This window comes from Xenia sp. Carnegie-2017, unplaced genomic scaffold, assembly GCF_021976095.1.
Source record: "Xenia sp. Carnegie-2017 unplaced genomic scaffold, XeniaSp_v1 HiC_scaffold_58, whole genome shotgun sequence".
Classification (NCBI taxonomy): domain Eukaryota; kingdom Metazoa; phylum Cnidaria; class Anthozoa; order Malacalcyonacea; family Xeniidae; genus Xenia; species Xenia sp. Carnegie-2017.
Window position 1 is genome coordinate 669,528 of NW_025813524.1, and position 19,346 is coordinate 688,873.

At 32.3% G+C, this 19,346-nt stretch overlaps 1 long non-coding RNA gene across 1 annotated transcript; it reads left to right on the top strand.

The window, feature by feature from the left end:
- Positions 1-817: 817 nt before the first annotated feature.
- LOC124456648 lies at positions 818-18,567 on the top strand. Its single transcript, XR_006952367.1, has 3 exons — positions 818-847; positions 1,842-1,845; positions 18,491-18,567. It is a non-coding gene; the product is annotated as an uncharacterized LOC124456648 (long non-coding RNA).
- Positions 18,568-19,346: the final 779 nt, after the last annotated feature.

Here is a 19,346-nt window from a genome sequence, read left to right on the forward strand (position 1 = left end):
CATTTGTTGAGTATTTCACTTACAGAGCACCAAAAAACCAAATTCTTTTTGGTATTTGCAAAGCGAAATACAGAAATATACAGACCACTTCAAAACGTATAATAAGTCAATCATATCTATCATATTTTTATCATGGAAATTTTCTTTGTGTTGAATATTGCAATATGCACATTTGGTATTTTTGGAAATACTCTTGTGATCGCTTCAATATTAAAACAAAAGATTCTGTTAAAGAAGAACTATTACTTTCTCGTCTTACATCTCGCGATATGTGACGCATTTGCATTGATCTTACATTTGTCATATATCTTGCTTATCATATTAAAAATTAACTCATTTCGGTTGGCTTGCTCAAGAGACAGCTTAGAAAATTTTTTTCAAATAAATGGAGTATCTATGATGTTGATCATTTCAGTTCTACGTTATCGTGCCATAGTTCATCCATTGAAACCTTCCTTCAGTCGACGAAAGATAAAAATCGTTTGTGGCTTAGCGTACATCATTGGTTTGGTTGCGACAGTTGGAATGATATTTTCCAAGTGCGTTGTGGATCCTGAACGTCGTTATTACATTTACGAATTGCTTGCGGCTTTTTCATGTTTCTACATTTTTCCAATAATCTTCATGACTGTGACTTACTCCATAATCGCTCGAGCATTGATGAAACAAAGAAAAGCACTACGAACACTCTCCAATCCGACTCATTCTCATCTACAATCCTCCACCAGCTCAAGTGTTAGAAGATATATTCGAAGTTTGAAAACATTTTTTGTTTGTGCACTAACGGTTCTTTGTTTTTCAGTTGGTCATATTTATTTTATGACAGCTTGGTTGCAGCTGTACTATAGTGGAGAAACTAAAGTGATACATGTATTTGTTGGTTATTGTCTTAGAATTCTGGGGTCACACGCTGTCAATGCATTAATCTATGGAATATTTGACAGACAAGTGCTGTACTTTTGGAAGTGTTGTACAAGAAGATTTTAGCAAATGCAGATAGCAAAACGATTTTAATTACTTGCATACTTCCTGTTCTAATCTAGTAGTGGAGATGTTTAAAAATTTTAATGTCTTGAAACAAGAATTATACCTTTTACAAATTTAATAATAGAATTAAGAAAAAGGAAGACCTCGGAAGCGTTCTTTAAAAATTTAATTGCTTTGAATAACACAACACGGAAACTAACCAAAATAACTCAAAGTTATCTGCAAAATAACTTAAGCAATACATACGTGCACACTAGAACCCAAATAAGTAATGACACTCGTCGTCATTTTTCTAGAAAATAATAAAAGTTTTCTTCATTATGATAATATTTTTCAATTTTTTTCTTCTGTGGAATGTTGAAAAAGTGTTGGTGCATGTTCTTGTAAAGATTTAAGAGAGAAATATATAAATAGAATGATATAAGTAAAATACTAATAAATAGAATCTAAAATGTCTTCGCTTTCAGAAAAAAGCAAATTAAAATAAATTAGTGTCCTTTTCCACTTTTAAAAACAATGCTTGTCTCCTATAAAATGACCACTATTTGAAATATCTCAGATAAAATATAAAAGAGGTTAACAATAATGTCGAAAAAAAGATAAACATGAAGGTACACGTAAAGATAGAAAAAAGGTAGATATGAGTGTGATAGAGACAAGTTAGAATATTTACAATTAGAAAATGGTGTTAAAATGTTTAATTTGTTTGTTAAGATCGGTTTTTGTTTTCATATGTGTAAGGCTTCATTAAGTTTTAGAGAAATTGAGTGTTGGCGGTGTCTAGGATAGTGAAACATGAGCGAGTGTATTTGTAGTATTTAAAACAATAAGTTAGAACTAATGAGAAAGAGCAGATGCGTAAACTTGTACTGCTATATTTTAAAACAATTTACTTGAACAACTTCGGAACTAATAAAAAGTTTTTCATGGCATTTGGAAAGTGAAATATAGAAAAAAGAAAAATCTAGAAATTCCTGTAGAAAAGTCCTTTTTCGTTTTCGTCAGTTTATTCTTGTTTCCATGACCTTAAACATGGACAAGCATTTGATCATTGAGGTTATTGATACTTTATGGAATTTATGTAATGATTTTGCCTAAAACAGTCAAAATTTATTGTTCAATATGGCTTTTCGTCGAATAAAATGTGGTAAATTTGGATACTTTTGAATGCGCTTTGTCTTAGGGAACGTGCCTATTCACATTTGCAGCTGTGATGAGACGTTACGTGCGTCTACGTTTATTTAACTGTAATAATATTTTAAAATTAAATATTATAAAAGCATTAAGTTTTGTTGATGATTGGTTATGTAATTACACATTATAAACTTTCATGAATTCTGATTGGTCAGTATAGCTAACATAGAAGGCAGAACAAGTTATATAACACATTTGTTGAGTATTTCACTTACAGAGCACCAAAACCAATTTCTATTTGGTATTTGCAAAGCTAAATACAGAAATATACAGACCATTCTAAAACGTATAGTAAGTCAATCATATCCATCATATATTGTTATGGAAATTTTCTTTGTGTTGAGTATTGCAACATGCACATTTGGTATTTTTGGAAATAGTCTTGTGATCGCTTCAATATTAAAACAAAAGATTCTGTTAAACAAGAACTACTATTTTCTTGTCTTTCATCTCGTGATATGTGACGCATTTGTATTAATAAACTTATCTTTTTCTGAAATCTTGCATGTCAATTTAAAAATTAACTCATTTTCTTTGGACTGCTCAATAGACGGCATAAATATTTTTTTGAAATCCGTGGAGTATCTATGATGTTGATCATTTGAGTTCTACGCTATCGTGCCATAGTTCATCCATTGAAACCTTTCTTCAGTCGACGAAAGATAAAAATCGTTTGTGGCTCAGCATACATCATTGGTTTGGTTGCGACAGTTGGAATAACATTTCAAAAGTGCATTGTGAATCCTCAAGATCGTTATTACATTTACAAATTGCTTGCGTTTTATTTATGTTTCTTCATTTTCCCAATAATCTTCCTGACTTTAACTTACTCCATAATTGCTCAAGCATTGATCAAACAAAGAAAAGCACTTAGAGCTTTTTCCAATGCAAAACAGTCTCATCTACAATCCTCCACCAGCTCAAGTGTTCACAGATACAGATGGAATGTTAAAACTTTGTTTGTCTGTACGATGACAGTTTTTTTGTTTTGCAGTCTGTTGTATTTATTTGTATACAGTTTTTTTGTATTAGATATGTACTAAAGAAAGTAGCATAGTCAATGTAAATGTTGGTTCTGTTCTTGGTATTCTGGTTGCACGTTGTCAATCCAATAATCTATGCAATATTTGACAGACAAGTGTTGTTCTTTTGAACAATTGGGGCACAAAAAGACAAATTTGAATCAATCCAGAAAACTACATTTTTGCTCTTTAATTACTTACGCATGTTTCTATATCGGGTGTTAAAGGATATATTTATCTTAAATATAATGATTTGTTTAAAGTAATGTTCTTTTAGAGTGTGAATAGAATTTAATTTTGTTGTTGTGTGATTGTAACTGAAACCTTCCTTTAATCAAATAAATTGCATTAAGTATATATAGAAATTCATTATTAGTTTGCCTTCTTGAAGTGTATATAAAAAAGTAAAAACTTTGTAGTTTTAAGTAAAGAGTTATAGCTATGTTTGCTAAATGAAATTGGAGAAACAAAATTCAATTATTGCAAAGAAATCATTTTTCTGTGTGCAGCAGCTTTATTGTACACCAACAATCTTTAGCTTTCCCAAAATATATTCAGTGTGTCACCGCCAATCTAACATATCTTGAAATGATTAATGAACAATTTGCCCAATAAAGTTCTTATTAATGGACCAAACTAATTGCTGCTTCTTGTCCAATAAAATACCACAAAATAATTTGTTTTGAATGTATTTCGTTTTAAGAACGTCCTCATTACACATAGCTTGTGCATGATGGGACGCTGGATTTAATCAGTGCATCTTCACTCAAAACTTAGAAACTGTTTGTTTTTATATAATTTGAGAACTTACCTTGAACAATATATTGTTTTGAACACCATCAATGGTTGCCAATATTCAAATCAATGAATTCAAAATTTAGTAAAATTATACTCTTTCCAAACATGCTATTACAAATCAAAGGCATGCCTTCAGAGATATTAGTGATTAAATGTTCCCTTAATCCTCGTGATGTTTAGTAAAACTCCTTCGGTTCCCGCATATCACAATGATCTTTGCTAATAGATAACCAATGAACATGCAACTGAACAGCAACTATAAATTGAAACATTTGTCAAAAAGATGGTATTGTAACGCTGTCGATGGAAGTGTATAAGCTAGTTATAGCTTTAGATAAAAGTCTTAGTTTGTCAAAGTTAGATGTAAATGAAATGCAATTATGTTTTCATCTTTCTGTCTATCTATAATTTTCACTTGAATTTTTAAAAGAACATGTGCAGTTATAATTGTTAAATGTTCCACACGTAAAAAAACAAGAAAATAATAAAAAAGACAACTTTTTTGCAGCTAACACTGAATTATGATAGTTTAGCTAGTTGCAGATTATACCTATCGTGCGAAGAATATTTTGTTAAAACAAGCGTAAGAAGTCTTCTTGAGTCTGTATATTGAACTACATAAAAGACCTCTTTAAAAACATTATGTAATTCAAACACATAAAACCACTAAAACAAGAACATGCAAGTGATTGAAAGGGTAGTGTTTTGTTATTTGACCTAGCTCAAATTTGTCTCTTTGTATAGCACTTCCAAAAATACAACATCTTTCTGTCAAGTATTTCATGGATTAGGGATTGACTTTGTACGAGCAAAGAATTTCAAGAAAGGAACAATGTATATAATCTTTACGTTTTTTATTGGCGTAAAATAAAAATGCACAAAACCAGTCATACAATATATATGACCTACTAAAAAACAGAAAACGGTTATTGCACAAACGAAATTTTTTTTAAACTCTGTGTACATCTTCGAAGACTGGAACTGGTGAAGATTGTAAGTTAACAAGACTGTGTTGTGTTGAAGTAAGCTGTCAGGGCTTTCCTTTTTTTTGAACAATGCTCTAGCAATTCTGGAGTAGCTAAGTGAAAAAAAATATTATAATGAAAATGTAAAAACAAGTAAAATAAGCAAACGATTCATAAATGTAATAATGACGTCGAAGATCCACTATGCGCTCATGAAATTTCATTCAAATTGTCGTAACAAACCAAAGATGTACGCTAAACCACAAACAATTTTTACCTTTCGTCGACTAAAGAAAAGTTTCAATGGATTGACGAACGCACGATGACGTCGAAACGAAATGATAAACATCGTATGAGACTCCACTAGTTGTAAACAAAAAATAATTGTGATTTATATCAACGCAGTTAAAGAAAACTGTGACGCTTTTCAACTGCTAAAGAAATATACATAACAATGGCAGCACGTCACATATCGCAAGATGCAAGAAAAGAAAGTCATAGTTCTTTTTTTAATGAATCTTTTTAATATTGACGCTATCACAAGTGTATTTCCAAGAATACCAAATACTCATATTGCTATATGCCACAGAGGAAAACTTTCATAATAATATACTTAAAAATTTGAGCAACTTAATGTATGGGAGAGCTCGGTTTTCTTTATTTCATGTTTCAAATGGAATGAAAAAAAGACCATTTTCAATTTTCAGTGTAGTTTTAATGCTCGCGGAGTGTTTTTAAGAATGAATAGCAAGATCTCACGGAGAATTGTATACCTACATAGAACTGTATATAAGTCCCTTATCCTTGATGCTAGACTAGAATGTAATAGTTTTTCTTTCATAGAATCCTTTGTTTTAATATTAAAGGGATCACAGAGTATTTCCAATAATGTGAAATACACATCTTGTCACAATAGAAAATATAAAAGCATCCATAACGATATATCATTGATATAACTCATTTATATGAAATGTGGCTATTAAATGTAGGTTAGAAAAGATAAATCTGAAATTTTGAAAAGTTGTACTGTAAAGTTGTTTAACCAAACATCAAAGAACTTCACTGCCGTTCAGAAATTCCTTTTCCAGTGACTAAACAAAAATCCAATATAGCGTAGCATTACGGCTGTGCTTATTAAGCACGTCTTTAAGAATAGAACTCGTAGAAACTATTATAAATTGGCCATTTTATATGAATTTATTATGAAATCTTTTCCTCAATACTTTCATAGGCTGTATTTTATCCCCAATTCTGCATTTTGTCTTCAATTCCGCATTTTATAACAATTCTGCGTTTTATTCTAAGCCAGTAGCAATCTAAGTGCCAACGTAAGTTGCAACCTAAGTGACGACCTAAGGGCTCTTTTCCAATCACCGCAAAATGCTCTCGCCGTGAGCTTGCGAGTCTGTTTGCGCGAACAAAAAATTTTGTTCAATTAATTTAACTATGCTGCAATTCATTGTCAGCTCGCTGCGAGTAACTCGCAGGCACTCGCAGCGAGTTTGCGAGTACGTTTTGCGATGAGTGGAAAAGAGCCTAAAGTGACGACCTAAATGACGACCTAAGTGACAACTTAAGTTGCAACGTTAGTTGCAAGGTAAGTCACAACTTGAAAGGAAAAAAATGGAGGAGGGGTCCCTTATGAGCACACGTAAAATACACATTTTTTCGAAGTCCAATATTTGAATATTACACTTTATAATCATCAAATACTGCACTTTGATTTGAATACTCAATTTTTGTTTATCAATTTCGACAGAAATATGTTTACTCGTATTTTTGTCAGCAACGGAACGTGATAATACGTTGTCGTGTCAATTAAGCATGACATATTGACTTGATATAATTTCAACCGGAACTCTGAACGCCATAGATTTTACTTGGAAAAACAATTGCATAAAACAAAGGAGAGGTTTTGACAAACTACTCGGTATGAATAATAAGTTCATAGTAATAGTTTTGGCATTTTTCTTAACTAATGAAAAGAATATTGTGTATGAAAGTATTGAGCAAATGTTTGATACACGTTAAGTGAAACAATTTAGTTCAAAATATCTAATTGATTTAAGAAATCTTAAATGATTTAATGCATTTCATTCTTGGGAATTAACCTACTTATTAGCATTTAGTACAGCTGCAGGGCAATCCACAGCTGGAATTAAGGATTTTCTCAGCATAGTCTTTGATTGTGTCTGATTGGTCCGTTTTCACCTACATTTAGTAGCGACATTTAGTACGTAACTCAGATACATCAATTTTATCGTCATGGAGGCGTATACATTTTCAATTGTCGCGATATGCTCATTTGACGTTATCGGAAATAGTGTTGTGATCGCTTCGTTATTATAACAAAAGATTTTGTTAAAGAAGAACTTCTACTTTCTTGTCTTGCATCTCGCGATATGTGACTTGCTGGTACTGCTAAAAATATTTCCAATATACATCATAAGAGTCACTACATCGTTCAACTGCGTGCGTATGGATCGCAAAATTGTTTGGTTTCAAATAAGTGGAATTTCTATGATGTTGATCATTTCATTTTTACGTTATCGTGCGATAGTTCATCCATTGAAACCTTCTTTCAGTCGACGAAAGATAAAAATCGTTTGTGGCTTAGCGTACATCATTGGTTTTCTTATGGCAGTTGAAGTAGCAACTCAACCGTGCATTTTAGGTCCTGAAGGTCGTTATTACATTTATACGTTGCTTGCTTTTTACGCCTGTTTCTACATAATCCCAGTGATGTTCATGACTGTGGTTTACTCCATAATCGCTCGAGCATTGATCAAACAAAAAAAAAGCACTAAAAGCATTCTCCAATGTCACACAGTCTCATCTACAATCCAAATCAAGTCTTCAAAGACACACTCAGAATCGTAAAACATTTTTCGTTTGCATCAGCACGGTTTTCTGCTTTGCATTAGGTCATATTTATTTCACAATAGCTCGGTTGGACATGTTTTATTCTGCAGAAACTAACTTGTTAAATCTATCAGTTGCTTATTGTTTTAGAGTTCTCGGCTCGCACGCCGTCAATCCATTAATATATGGAGTATTAGACAGGAAAGTGTTGTGTTTTTGGAAGCGCTGCACAGGAAGACAAATTTAAGCTAATTCAGATCGAAAAACGTTTGCTTTTGAATCACTGGCATGTGTTTCCTGTTCTATAGATAGTTTTGGTGTTGTAACCATATGATATTTTCCCCATCCATCTTAATCAAAAAGGTCAAGTTAAACCTCTTTTCTCAACTGACATTGGGTAGACATCACATAAAATTGGTATCAATAAAGTGTAATTTCATGAACGACTTTTGTTCTTCAGGAGTATTTAGGTACAATTGCGATAAACTATAAGACTCAGATTTGTGATCACCACCTGATCAGATTTCTCTACAGTTTTTCTATTTTCATTAAAAACTTGGCCTCGTGCTGTAATCAAAAGACAAACAGCTGTTTTTTAAACCCTCAAGATATATTTGACACCAATGCTCATACATGTAAATTTGTAAAATAAGCCCTTGTTCATTAAGTATATTATCTCTAAGTGTGTAATCTTTGAGTGTAGTTTACTTAAGCACATAAAAATAGATTATATTGTTGTAAAAGTTTATAATATAGCTGATGACGCTGAAAAACATTTACACTGACTAAAACACTTAATGAAAGCTTTTTATAGGCATCTACTATAAACTGTTTTAATTTAAAATTTCGGCCGTACAAGCATTAAATTTCTCATATGTAGAATATTCCACAAACAACTGTGGATCTTATAAAGATCCAAATTAGTTGAAAAAAGGAGAAAAATTTAGAAATTACCATACTTGGTATGTTGTTTTGAAATGATAACATGTTTTTGCTTTAATTGTTGCAAAACATTTCTAGTACTTTGCTATCAGCAAACATTTAATCAACGGGAATTGATGATAACTTGTGGTAATTTTCTAAATTTAGTGAAATAAGTTATTTGAAAAGACTCTAATATGGTTTTGTGTGAAATAAAATGACCAACTTAAATAATTTTTATGTGTTTTATTAAAGAAAACGTGCCTATTCACACAACTCTAATGCTACGTTGGCTATATTGTTTTTTGTTTATTCACTGAAAAAGAAATTATTGAACAGATTAAGTATTTTCACAACATGTTTCTGATTGGTTTCTTTCAACTCACATATACATATTAGGAATGTTTAGTTGGTCAGCCATATGTCAATCATCTCGTTTTGGAATATATTGCTCCATGCATTGTCGCAATGTATGTATTTGGTGTTGTTGGAAATACCTTCATTCAATCGAAGAAAGATAAAATATTTTGTGGTTTAGCGTACATAAATGGTTTTGTAACGACATTTGGAATGACAATTGAGTGTTATTGTAGATCTTTGAGGTCCATATCTTATTTAAAATTATTTATTTTTTTTTTCGCTCTGCTTTAATCATATATAGCAGCATGACAGCAGCCAGCTTATGCACTGATGTAAATAGCGCTCCTTCATTTAGTATTATTATTTTGTATACATTGCTTTAGTCATCTGCGCAGTTTCAATAACTTTGCATTTTTTCCTAGAAGAATTACAAGATGGTAATGTAAGATTTAAAATTTAAAGCCTTTCATAAATAAAAAAGTTCTCCCCGGCAATGGGTTATTCAGACGTTTGTGATAAAATTCAATTTTCGCTTTTCAGATTTGTAATTTCATAGCGTATTGTACTTTATTGTACTTTGAACCAATCATAAACCTTGATAAAAAAAATCAAACTTTATACCCGGACAAATTAAAGGATGACCAAATTACATTCTCGGCAAATTTTACCAGTGAATTTTTTTTACCCCCCAGTACAGGGTGTAAAAAAATGAGGCCTTTTGAGACTGACGTATCATGACGATTTCAATGTCTATGTCTATGCTACGTCAACAAATGCATGAAGTATTGTCAGTCACTAGCAAATATAACAGATCTTTCTCACCACCACTTTAAGGTTTATCTGAGCCTATGTACCAGTGGGGTTACTATGGTAATAACATGGTTGCCTAGGGATCTTTTGTTATCACAGTGAGCCTCATCAATAAAACAATATGCCTATTTTTTCAATTTATGTCGTTGAGTGGTAACAGATATCGTCTTTACCCTCAAAAGTTTTTTGTCCCTAACTTGTGTTGATGAAACCATCATTAACAATAATTAAAAGACAAAATGTATTTGCAACAAATTCATACACAGGCTCACTGAACCAATTTAAAACAGAATTAACATTTAAATATCAAGATGAATTTCTTTATTTCGAGATGTTTGCTGTTTGATAATAACATGGCTACCTTGGGATCTTTGTTATCACAGGACGTTTATGACTTATTTCAATTATAGAGATAGGGATAATTAGTTTTAAATATCCCTCATCAATATATATTCTTAGGACGTTTAGAATAAATTTATAGTGCCTCACAATTTTGCTGCCGTGGTAACAAAAATCATCCTTCCTCATGTCAGAAACTTTCTTGTCACTGATTGTAAAACCAGTGATGAATCATCAATAACTTCCACAATAATTAAAAGATAAATATATTTGCAAAGCATTCATACATAGTTTATAGAACCAATTCAAAACAGAATTCACAATTAAATGCCAAGATGAATTTCTTTATTCCATCATTACCACGACCAATGTATGATTTAAACATAATTAATGTTGTCAATATTTTAAAGTTAAAGCTCAAAAATTGATGTACAAATGAAATGGAAAAAGTCGAATGCATTGATGTTATTATAGTCGCAGCTTTCAGGGATAAATGTTTAATTTTCCTCTTAAGCCTGAGAGAGTTTTTACTAAACGTAACTCGGTCAGGACATTTAATCACTAATATCCCTGAAAGCATGCATTAATTTACGTATAATAATCAGGTATTGAAATGTCAAAATAGCGATTAGTTTGTTATTGATTACCAAGTGAAATGGCTTCTAAACCAGAAAGTTACAAGAGCATTTTGCCAGTGCAAAAATAAAGTTGAACTAAACAAAGAATATAGCATAAATAACAAAGAGCTTCGTTATCATGTTTTGTATTTGTAAAACTTTCATTAATGGAAGAAAATACCTACATGTGGGTATATTAGTTTGTTACACCGCCAGCAACTCATCCGTAGATCACCTTTAGGTTTAAACTACTCTCAGAAAATTATTCATACAAGGCCATCTACTTCTTTTAACTCTATTGCTCATAAGTTAAAACTATCTATACAATCAAGAACTCTATGTATACTAACAAAGAATGCCATGGAATGCTGCCATTCATTATCACCAAAGATTTAAATATTTTTTTTGAGAAATTTCGTATAGTTAACAACCTTTCATTAAAATGAATGAATAATTGAAGTCGTTTCTTGAATAGAAAACTGTATCTCCTTCACTCAAAATTTTGTTTAGTTAATTGTTTGTAGTTAATTGTAGGAATATTTGTTGCCAGCAATTGGGCTGCCTAAACACAAGTAGATTTGAACTAAACATAAAGATAGACATACAGAAATAAAGGTAGACAAAAGGTAGTAACAAAGTAGAAAAAGTAGACATAAAGGGAGACATAAATAAGTTGACAAAAAGGTAGACGTAAAGCTGAAGCATTTGGAATTAATCCTAAATAATTGGAATACAAAGATTAAAAACTATTCATAAATCTAAAACGTAAATTGATTAAAACGTGATCAGTTTCAAAAAGAAGAGAACATGTGCTGTAAAATATATTGCTGTTTATGAATATATTTCTGCCGTCCATTATTAGCAAGCATTTACTGAAAGTTCCATCGTTCTCGTATCTCTTTTAGAAATTTCGTATAACGTACAAACTTTGAGCAATCTGAACTATATTCGTAATTGATAGATTTTTAATCAGAAAAAAATCTATTTTCCATGTCAAGCAATTTAATCGATGCCACGACTTAAATTTAGATTTCAAAATGTTTATTTCTTCGTTTTCTCTGCCTTTTGTCTTTGAGAAGTTGCATATTGACATCTGCGATTTTGCTCTTAACTCACCCATCGTTCTTTAATTTTTTTATTCCGCAAACTTTTGTCAGTGGTTTTTTATTGGTCAATTTTAACATTTATTTTACAAACGTGAAGTAATGTCCTTTCAGTTGCAGATGTAGATAACAACGAAGAAATATGTAACATTGTTGAGCATTGAATGTGCACTGATAAATTACAAAAAAACGCAGTTTTTGTTTGCATTTAGAAAGTTAAATACAAAAATGAAAGCAGCTAGAAATTTTTGGAAAAAGTCACTTTCTCAGCTTCCAGCAGTTTATTTACTTACACGATCCTAAACATTCACAAGCATTTGTCTATTGAGGTTATTGATATTTCTTGAATTTTCTTTATTTTAGAAATTTTCGTTTAAAGAGTCAAAGTTTATCGTCCATTATAGTCTCGTCATAAAATATGGAAAATTTAAATTTTTAATGTGTTTTGTTTTGGGAACGTAAGCTTTTCACACTTGAAGCTGTGCCGTGACGCTATATTAGTTTTTAATTTTATGTACTGTACTAGTATCTTAAAATTAAATTCAACAAAAAAGTAATAAGTTTCATTGATGTTGGGTTGTATAATTACACAGTATAAGCTTTCGATAGTTCTAATTACTCAGTTTTAATACATAAATAGATGTAAAGCTGAAAATGAAGTTAGAACAAAATAGATGGCAAAATTCATTGAAACCGACGTATAACTTAAATATCAATGAGAGGTTTTTCTTTCTGAATGGCCATTCAGGTTTGATGTTGCTTTATTTACTAAATGAACATCATGGGCTGAAGCATAAAATTTTTTCTAAGCTAATCCTTCATGTTAAATGCAAAACACGTTTTACTTTCAATGTTATTGCTCTTTGGAGATTAACTATTCTTGAATTGCGCAACTTCTAAATGTCGAATGATTACAAATACTAGCAGCTTTTTGCGACAGCCTCTACGTACAAACCAACTATTCTAAGTTGTGGCTATAACTTATGATTGACTTCTTTGCTTGCAGAATGGCTGCCAAGCCATATACAAGATTATAGTTGATGCTGAAACACTATGTAAAATGAAACAAACTCAAAAGACAGTACCATTTTAATTCGTTGTATGAGAGGAGACAAGAATACCGTTTCGAACTTCTTACTTTACATTTCGTCCCCGCAAAGTTGATCTCAAAAAAAAGGAAATGGCATAAAGAATAACTATTGGTCAAATTGTTAACTTTAACCGCTAAGAATTTTTGGCGATTTGGACGTATGATGCTAAGGCTCATGATGGTAATTCAAATAAAAAAAACCCTTCAAACTTTTCGGTGGAAGATAATGTCTGTTGCATGTAGTTTAGAATACGTCGTTACGCTACATACAAACGTTCCCAACACGTACACTCAAAATGCGCTCAACATTGTTTTGCGTTTGTTGAATGATGTTAATGGTGTTAAAATGTTAAAATGTAATGGTGTTAAAATGTTAAATTTGTTTGTTAAGATCGGTTTTCGTTTAAAATAAATTAGTGTCTTTTCCACTTTTGAAAACAATGCTTGTCTCCTATAAAATGACCACTGTTTGAAATATACATTTAATATACACGACAACTTTTAAACATTCATGATGTATGAATGAAATAATAGGTGATGTATTTAAAAAGTAATATTATACAGAAATTATAACAACAAAGGAATAAGATAATAATGAGGAGCGTCCGAGCGTACATAAACCAAATATTGTATTGAATTTAAAACTTGAACATTGAGGTCAGGGTTATTTTGTTAATGGAGTGCTTCTTTATGGAGGGTGAATGAGGTGTCATGTCATGATTTTTCAAACAAGAGGGTGAATAGTTGGTTTTGCATTATGTGATTTAAAGCGTGTCGGTAGATGAGAGTTTTTGTCTGTTATGTTCTCTGATTCTGTGATAAATGGCGCGTCACAATGTATCGGGAATTGATCGCGCAATTGAATTCATATACCCCATAGATTTAATTGAATCAGGATCTGGCCATGAAAGGTTTTGATTTGAATGATGGAAAATGAACAAACGTTCAGCCGCTCATAATGTTTGAAACGCGTTTGGCGTCCATGCAGTAATTGTCGCAGGTTCTTATTGAGCCATTCATCCGTTGCCTTTGCTTCGAGTCTGCGGTTGAGGTTGTTGCTGGGCTTTTGTCGATATCGTTTTACGGTTCTGTTAATAAAGTGAAGTGGGAAAGAGTTTCGTGATGGATGTTTTATGTCTCGTTGAAAGCCATTGTTCGTATTGTTAAGTTTCATGCTCTGTCGATTAGTGTGCATAAGTCCGGTTTTGTATGAAAGTGGTGAAACTAAAAATAGTTCGTCAGAAGTCCGCACGCCGGTTTGTGGTATGTAGATGTTGTATTAAGTCGTGAGATTTTGTTAGTAAAATGTCAAGAAATGGCAGTTGATCTTGTTGTTCAGTTTCGGAAACTAATGTTTGCGCTGTGTTAATGGAACCATGGCCTCAGTTTCGTTAGTAATACAAAAAATACCAACGTATCTGCAGTAAAATAGTGGTTTAGTGTCGTTGTGAAGTTGTTTAGCCAGAATATTCGGAAATTCATGAAAATACATATTAGTGAGTATGGTGCTAAGAGCCCATCGTAACACCGTCCGTCTGGTCATAAAATTTTCCATTAAATCAAAAAATGCCTGTGCTGCTATTGCCAGTGAGGTCGGTCCTGTTTATCGAACGTGGGGCTGTGAGTGAATATTAAGTCGATTGCCAGGTTAATGGTTTCAGCAAGGCATGTTAGTAACAGGCTTTCAACGTCGAAAGATGAAGATGAAGATAAGAAGTTGATGAGTTGAAAAACTCATCAACTTCTCAAACCGGACAAAGGCAAACCGGACAAAGGCAACGGCGTTGTAATCATGGATCGTCAAATGTACCGTAACTCCTGCCTTAAAATCATTAACAATACAGCAAAGTTTACCCCACTCAAAGAAGACGCCACACGGTATTTCAAACCTACAACGACTGGAAGCTTCTAAAGAAAGACTCAGCAACAAAGTTTATAATGATATCTTCCCAGAGGTTCTCAACCTCACGCTTCTATGGCTTACCGAAACTTCACAAGAAACGAGAACCAGAACAACGCCCACCACGACCGATAGTTTCATCAATCAATATTTACACAATTATAATTTTAGCTAAGTATCATAAAGTTCTCTAACTAACACCACTCATAACCAGATGACCACCACTAAAGATTCTTTCACTTTCTCGACGACTTCTCATCTTTCAACTCATCAACTTTGTCATGCAAATTCTTCATCTCCTACGACGTTGAAAGCCTATTTACTAACATACCACTTACTGAAACCATTAACCTAGCAATCGACTTAATATTCACTCACAACCCCACGTTCAGTATAAACAGGACGACCTCACACAACTGTTTTTAATAGCAACAGCACAGACGCATTTTTTATTTAATGGAAAATTTTATGACCAGACGGACGGTGTTGCGATGGCTCTCCTTAGCACCCATACTTGCTAACATTTTCATGGGCTCACATGAACGAAACTGGCTAAACAACTACAACGACACTAAACCACTATTTTACCGCAGATACGTTGACGATATTTTTGTGTTTTTACTAACGAAATGAGGCCATGAAGTTTTATAATTACATTAACACACAGCACGCAAACATTAGATTTTCTTTCGAAACTGAACAACAAGATCAACTGCCATTTCTTGACATTTTACTAACAAAATCTCACGACAGCAACATCTACATACCACAAACCAACACACAGGACTTCTGACGAACTATTTTAGTTTCACACCACTTTCATACAAAACCGGACTTATACGCACACTAATCGACAGAGCATACAAACTTAACAATACGAACAATGGCTTTCAACGAGACATAAAAAAACTCACATCCACTCTTTACGAAACTCTTTCCACTTCACTTTATTAACAGAACCGTAAAACGATATCTCGACAACAAACATAACAACCTCAACCTAGACACCAAAACTCCTGACGACGATCACAACCAACACAAATGAAAATTCCAAAATAACAACTCTATACTTCAAACTACCATACATCGGACATTACTCACGACACACACAACGCAGACTTACAAACATTATGAAACGCTTCTGTACAGATATTGACATTCGACTGATTTTCACATCATTCAAAATCAAAAACCTTTTTTCATTTAAAGACCCGATCCCTGATTCAATTAAATCTATGGTGGTATATGAATTCAATTGCGCGGGATGTAATTCCCGATACATTGGCGAAACTTCGCCATTTATCCACCAGAATCAGGAACATACCACAACAGACAAAACTCTCACATCTACCGACACCTTCTTAAATCCACTCATGCAAAACCAACTATTCACCCTCTTGTTTCAAATCATCGACACTGCCGACACCTCATTCACCTTAAAATCAAAGAAGCACTCCTATTAACAAAACTAACCCTGACCTCAATGTTCAAGTTTTTAAATTCAATACAATATTTAGTTTATAATACGCTCGGACGCCTCATTATATTATCTTATTTCCTTTTTATTGTTCTAATTTATGTATCATATTACTTTTATATAAACCCTGTATCACCTATTATTTCATTCATACTGAAGATGGCATCATGAGATGTCGAAACATGTTTATTTTCAAAAAAGTTGTCGTGTATATTAAATGTGTATTGGCAATAGTGCTTTTACGAAATTATGTTTGAAATATCTTGTATAAAATATAAAAGAGGTTAACAATAATGTCGCAAAAAAGATAAACATAAAGGTTAACGTAAAGGTAGAAAAAAGGTAGATATGAGTGTGATAGAGAGAGGTTAGAATAATTATAACTAGAAAATAGTGTTAAAATGTTTAATTTGTTGGTTAAGATCGGCTTTTTTTGGCGTATGTGTAAGGCTTCATTAAGTTTTAGAGAAAATTGAGTGTTGGCGGTGTCTAGGAAAGTGAAACATGAGCGAGTGTATTTGGATTGTTTAAAACAATAAGTTAGAACTAATGAGAAAGAGCAAATGCGTAAACTTCTACTGCTATATTTTAAAACAACTTACTTGAACAACTTGCGGAACTAATAAACAGTTTTTCATGGCATTTGGAAAGTGAAATATAGAAAAAATGAAAAAGCTAGAAATTCCCGTATAAAAGTCATTTCTCCTTTCCGTCAGTTTATGCTTGTTTCCATGACCTTAAATATTGCGAAGCATTTGATCATATAGGTTTTTGATACTTTATGGTATTTGATGTAATGATTTTGCCTAAAACAGTCAAAATTTATTGTTCAATATGGCTTTTCGTCAAATAAAATATGATAAATTTGGATACTTTTGAAAACGTATTGTCTTAGGGAACGTGCCTATTCACATTTGCAGCTGTGATGAGACGTTACGTGGGTTTACTTTTATTTAACTGTAATAATATTTTAAAACTAAATATTATAAAAAGCATTAAGTTTTGTTGATGATTGTTTATGTAATTACACATTATAAACTTTCATGAATTCTGATTGGTCAGTATAGCCAACAAAGAAGGCAGAACAAGTTATATAACACATTTGTTGAGTATTTCACTTACTGAGCAATGAAAAAACCAAATTCTTTGGGTATTTGCAAAGCGAAATACAGAAATATACAGACCATTCCAAAACGTATAGTAAGTCAATCATATCCATCATATATTGTTATGGCAATTTTCTTTGTGTTGGGTATTACAATATGCATATTTGTTATTTTTGGAAATACTCTTGTGATCATTACAATATTAAAACAAAAGATTCTGTTAAAGAAGAACTATTACTTTCATGTCTTGCATCTTGCGATTTGTGACGCATTTGAATTGATAAACATATATTTTCTTAATATCTTGCCTAACTATTTAAAAATTAACTCATTTCGGTTGAACTGTTTGGTGGTAGGCATAACTCGTTTGTTTTTAATAAGTGGAGTATGTATGATGTTGATAATTTCAGTTATACGTTATCGTGCCATAGTTCATCCATTAAAATTTTCCTTCTGTCGAAGAAAGATAAAAATTGCTTGTGGCTTAGTGTGCATCATTGGTCTGGTTGCGACAGTTGGAATAACAATTCTCAATTGCGTTGTGGATCCTGAACGTCGTTATTACATTTACGAAGTATTTGCGTTTTTTTCATGTTTCTACAATTTCCCAATAATCTTCATGATTGTGACTTACTCCATAATCGCTCGATTATTGATGAAACTAAGGAAAGCACTACGAACACTCTCCAATCCGACATATTCTCATGTACAATCCTCCACCACCCCAAGTCTTCGAAGATATATTCGAAGTTTGAAAACATTTTTTGTTTGTGCTTTAACGGTTCTTTGTTTTTCAGTTGGTCGTATTTATTTAATAACAGCTGAGCTGCAGAAGTACTATAATGCAGAAACTAACGTGATACATGTATTTGTTGGTGTTCATCTTAGTATTTTGGGATCACACGCTGTCAATCCATTAATCTATGGAATATTTGGCAGACAAGTGCTGTACTTTTGGGAGTGCTGTACAAGACGATTTTAGCAAATGCAGAAAACAAAACGTTTTTAATCACTTGCATGTTTCTTGTTCTAATCTAGTAGTAGAGATGTTTAAAAGTTTTAATGTCGTGAAACAAGAATTATACCTTTTACAAATTTAATAATAGAATTAAGAAGAAGGAAGACCTCTGAAGCGTTCTTTAAAAATTTAATTGCTTTGGATAACACAACACGGAAACTAACCAAAATAACTCAAAGTTAGCTGCAAAATATTTTAAGCAATATATACGTGCACACAAGAACCCAAATAAGTAGTGAAACTCGTCATTATTTTTCTAGTAAATAATAAAAGTTTTCTTCATTATGATACTATTTTTCAATCTTTTCTTCTGTGGAATGTTGGAAAAATGTTGATGCATGTTCTTTTAAAGATTCTAGAGAGAAATATATAGATAGAAATATATAAGTAAGTTATTAATGAATAGAACCTAAAATGGCTTGGCATTCAGAGAAAAGCAAATAAAATAAATTGGTGTCCTTTCCACATGGTTCAACTTGCTGTTCCTATAAAATGACCACTGTTTGAAATATCTTGTATAAAATATAACAGAAGTTAACAATAATGCCGCAAAAAAGATAAACATAAACGTTGACGTAAAGGTAGAAAAAAGGTAGATATGAGTGTGATAGACTTTATTCCAAAGCCATCATCAGAGTATAAACATATTATATTCCTATCCACGGTTTTTAATATGCACATTTGCTATGACTTGGACGAGATTTAAACTCGCACCTTCGGGATATTAGTCCGCCGCTCTACCTGTTGAGCTACCAAGCCCACAGGGAGTGGATACGA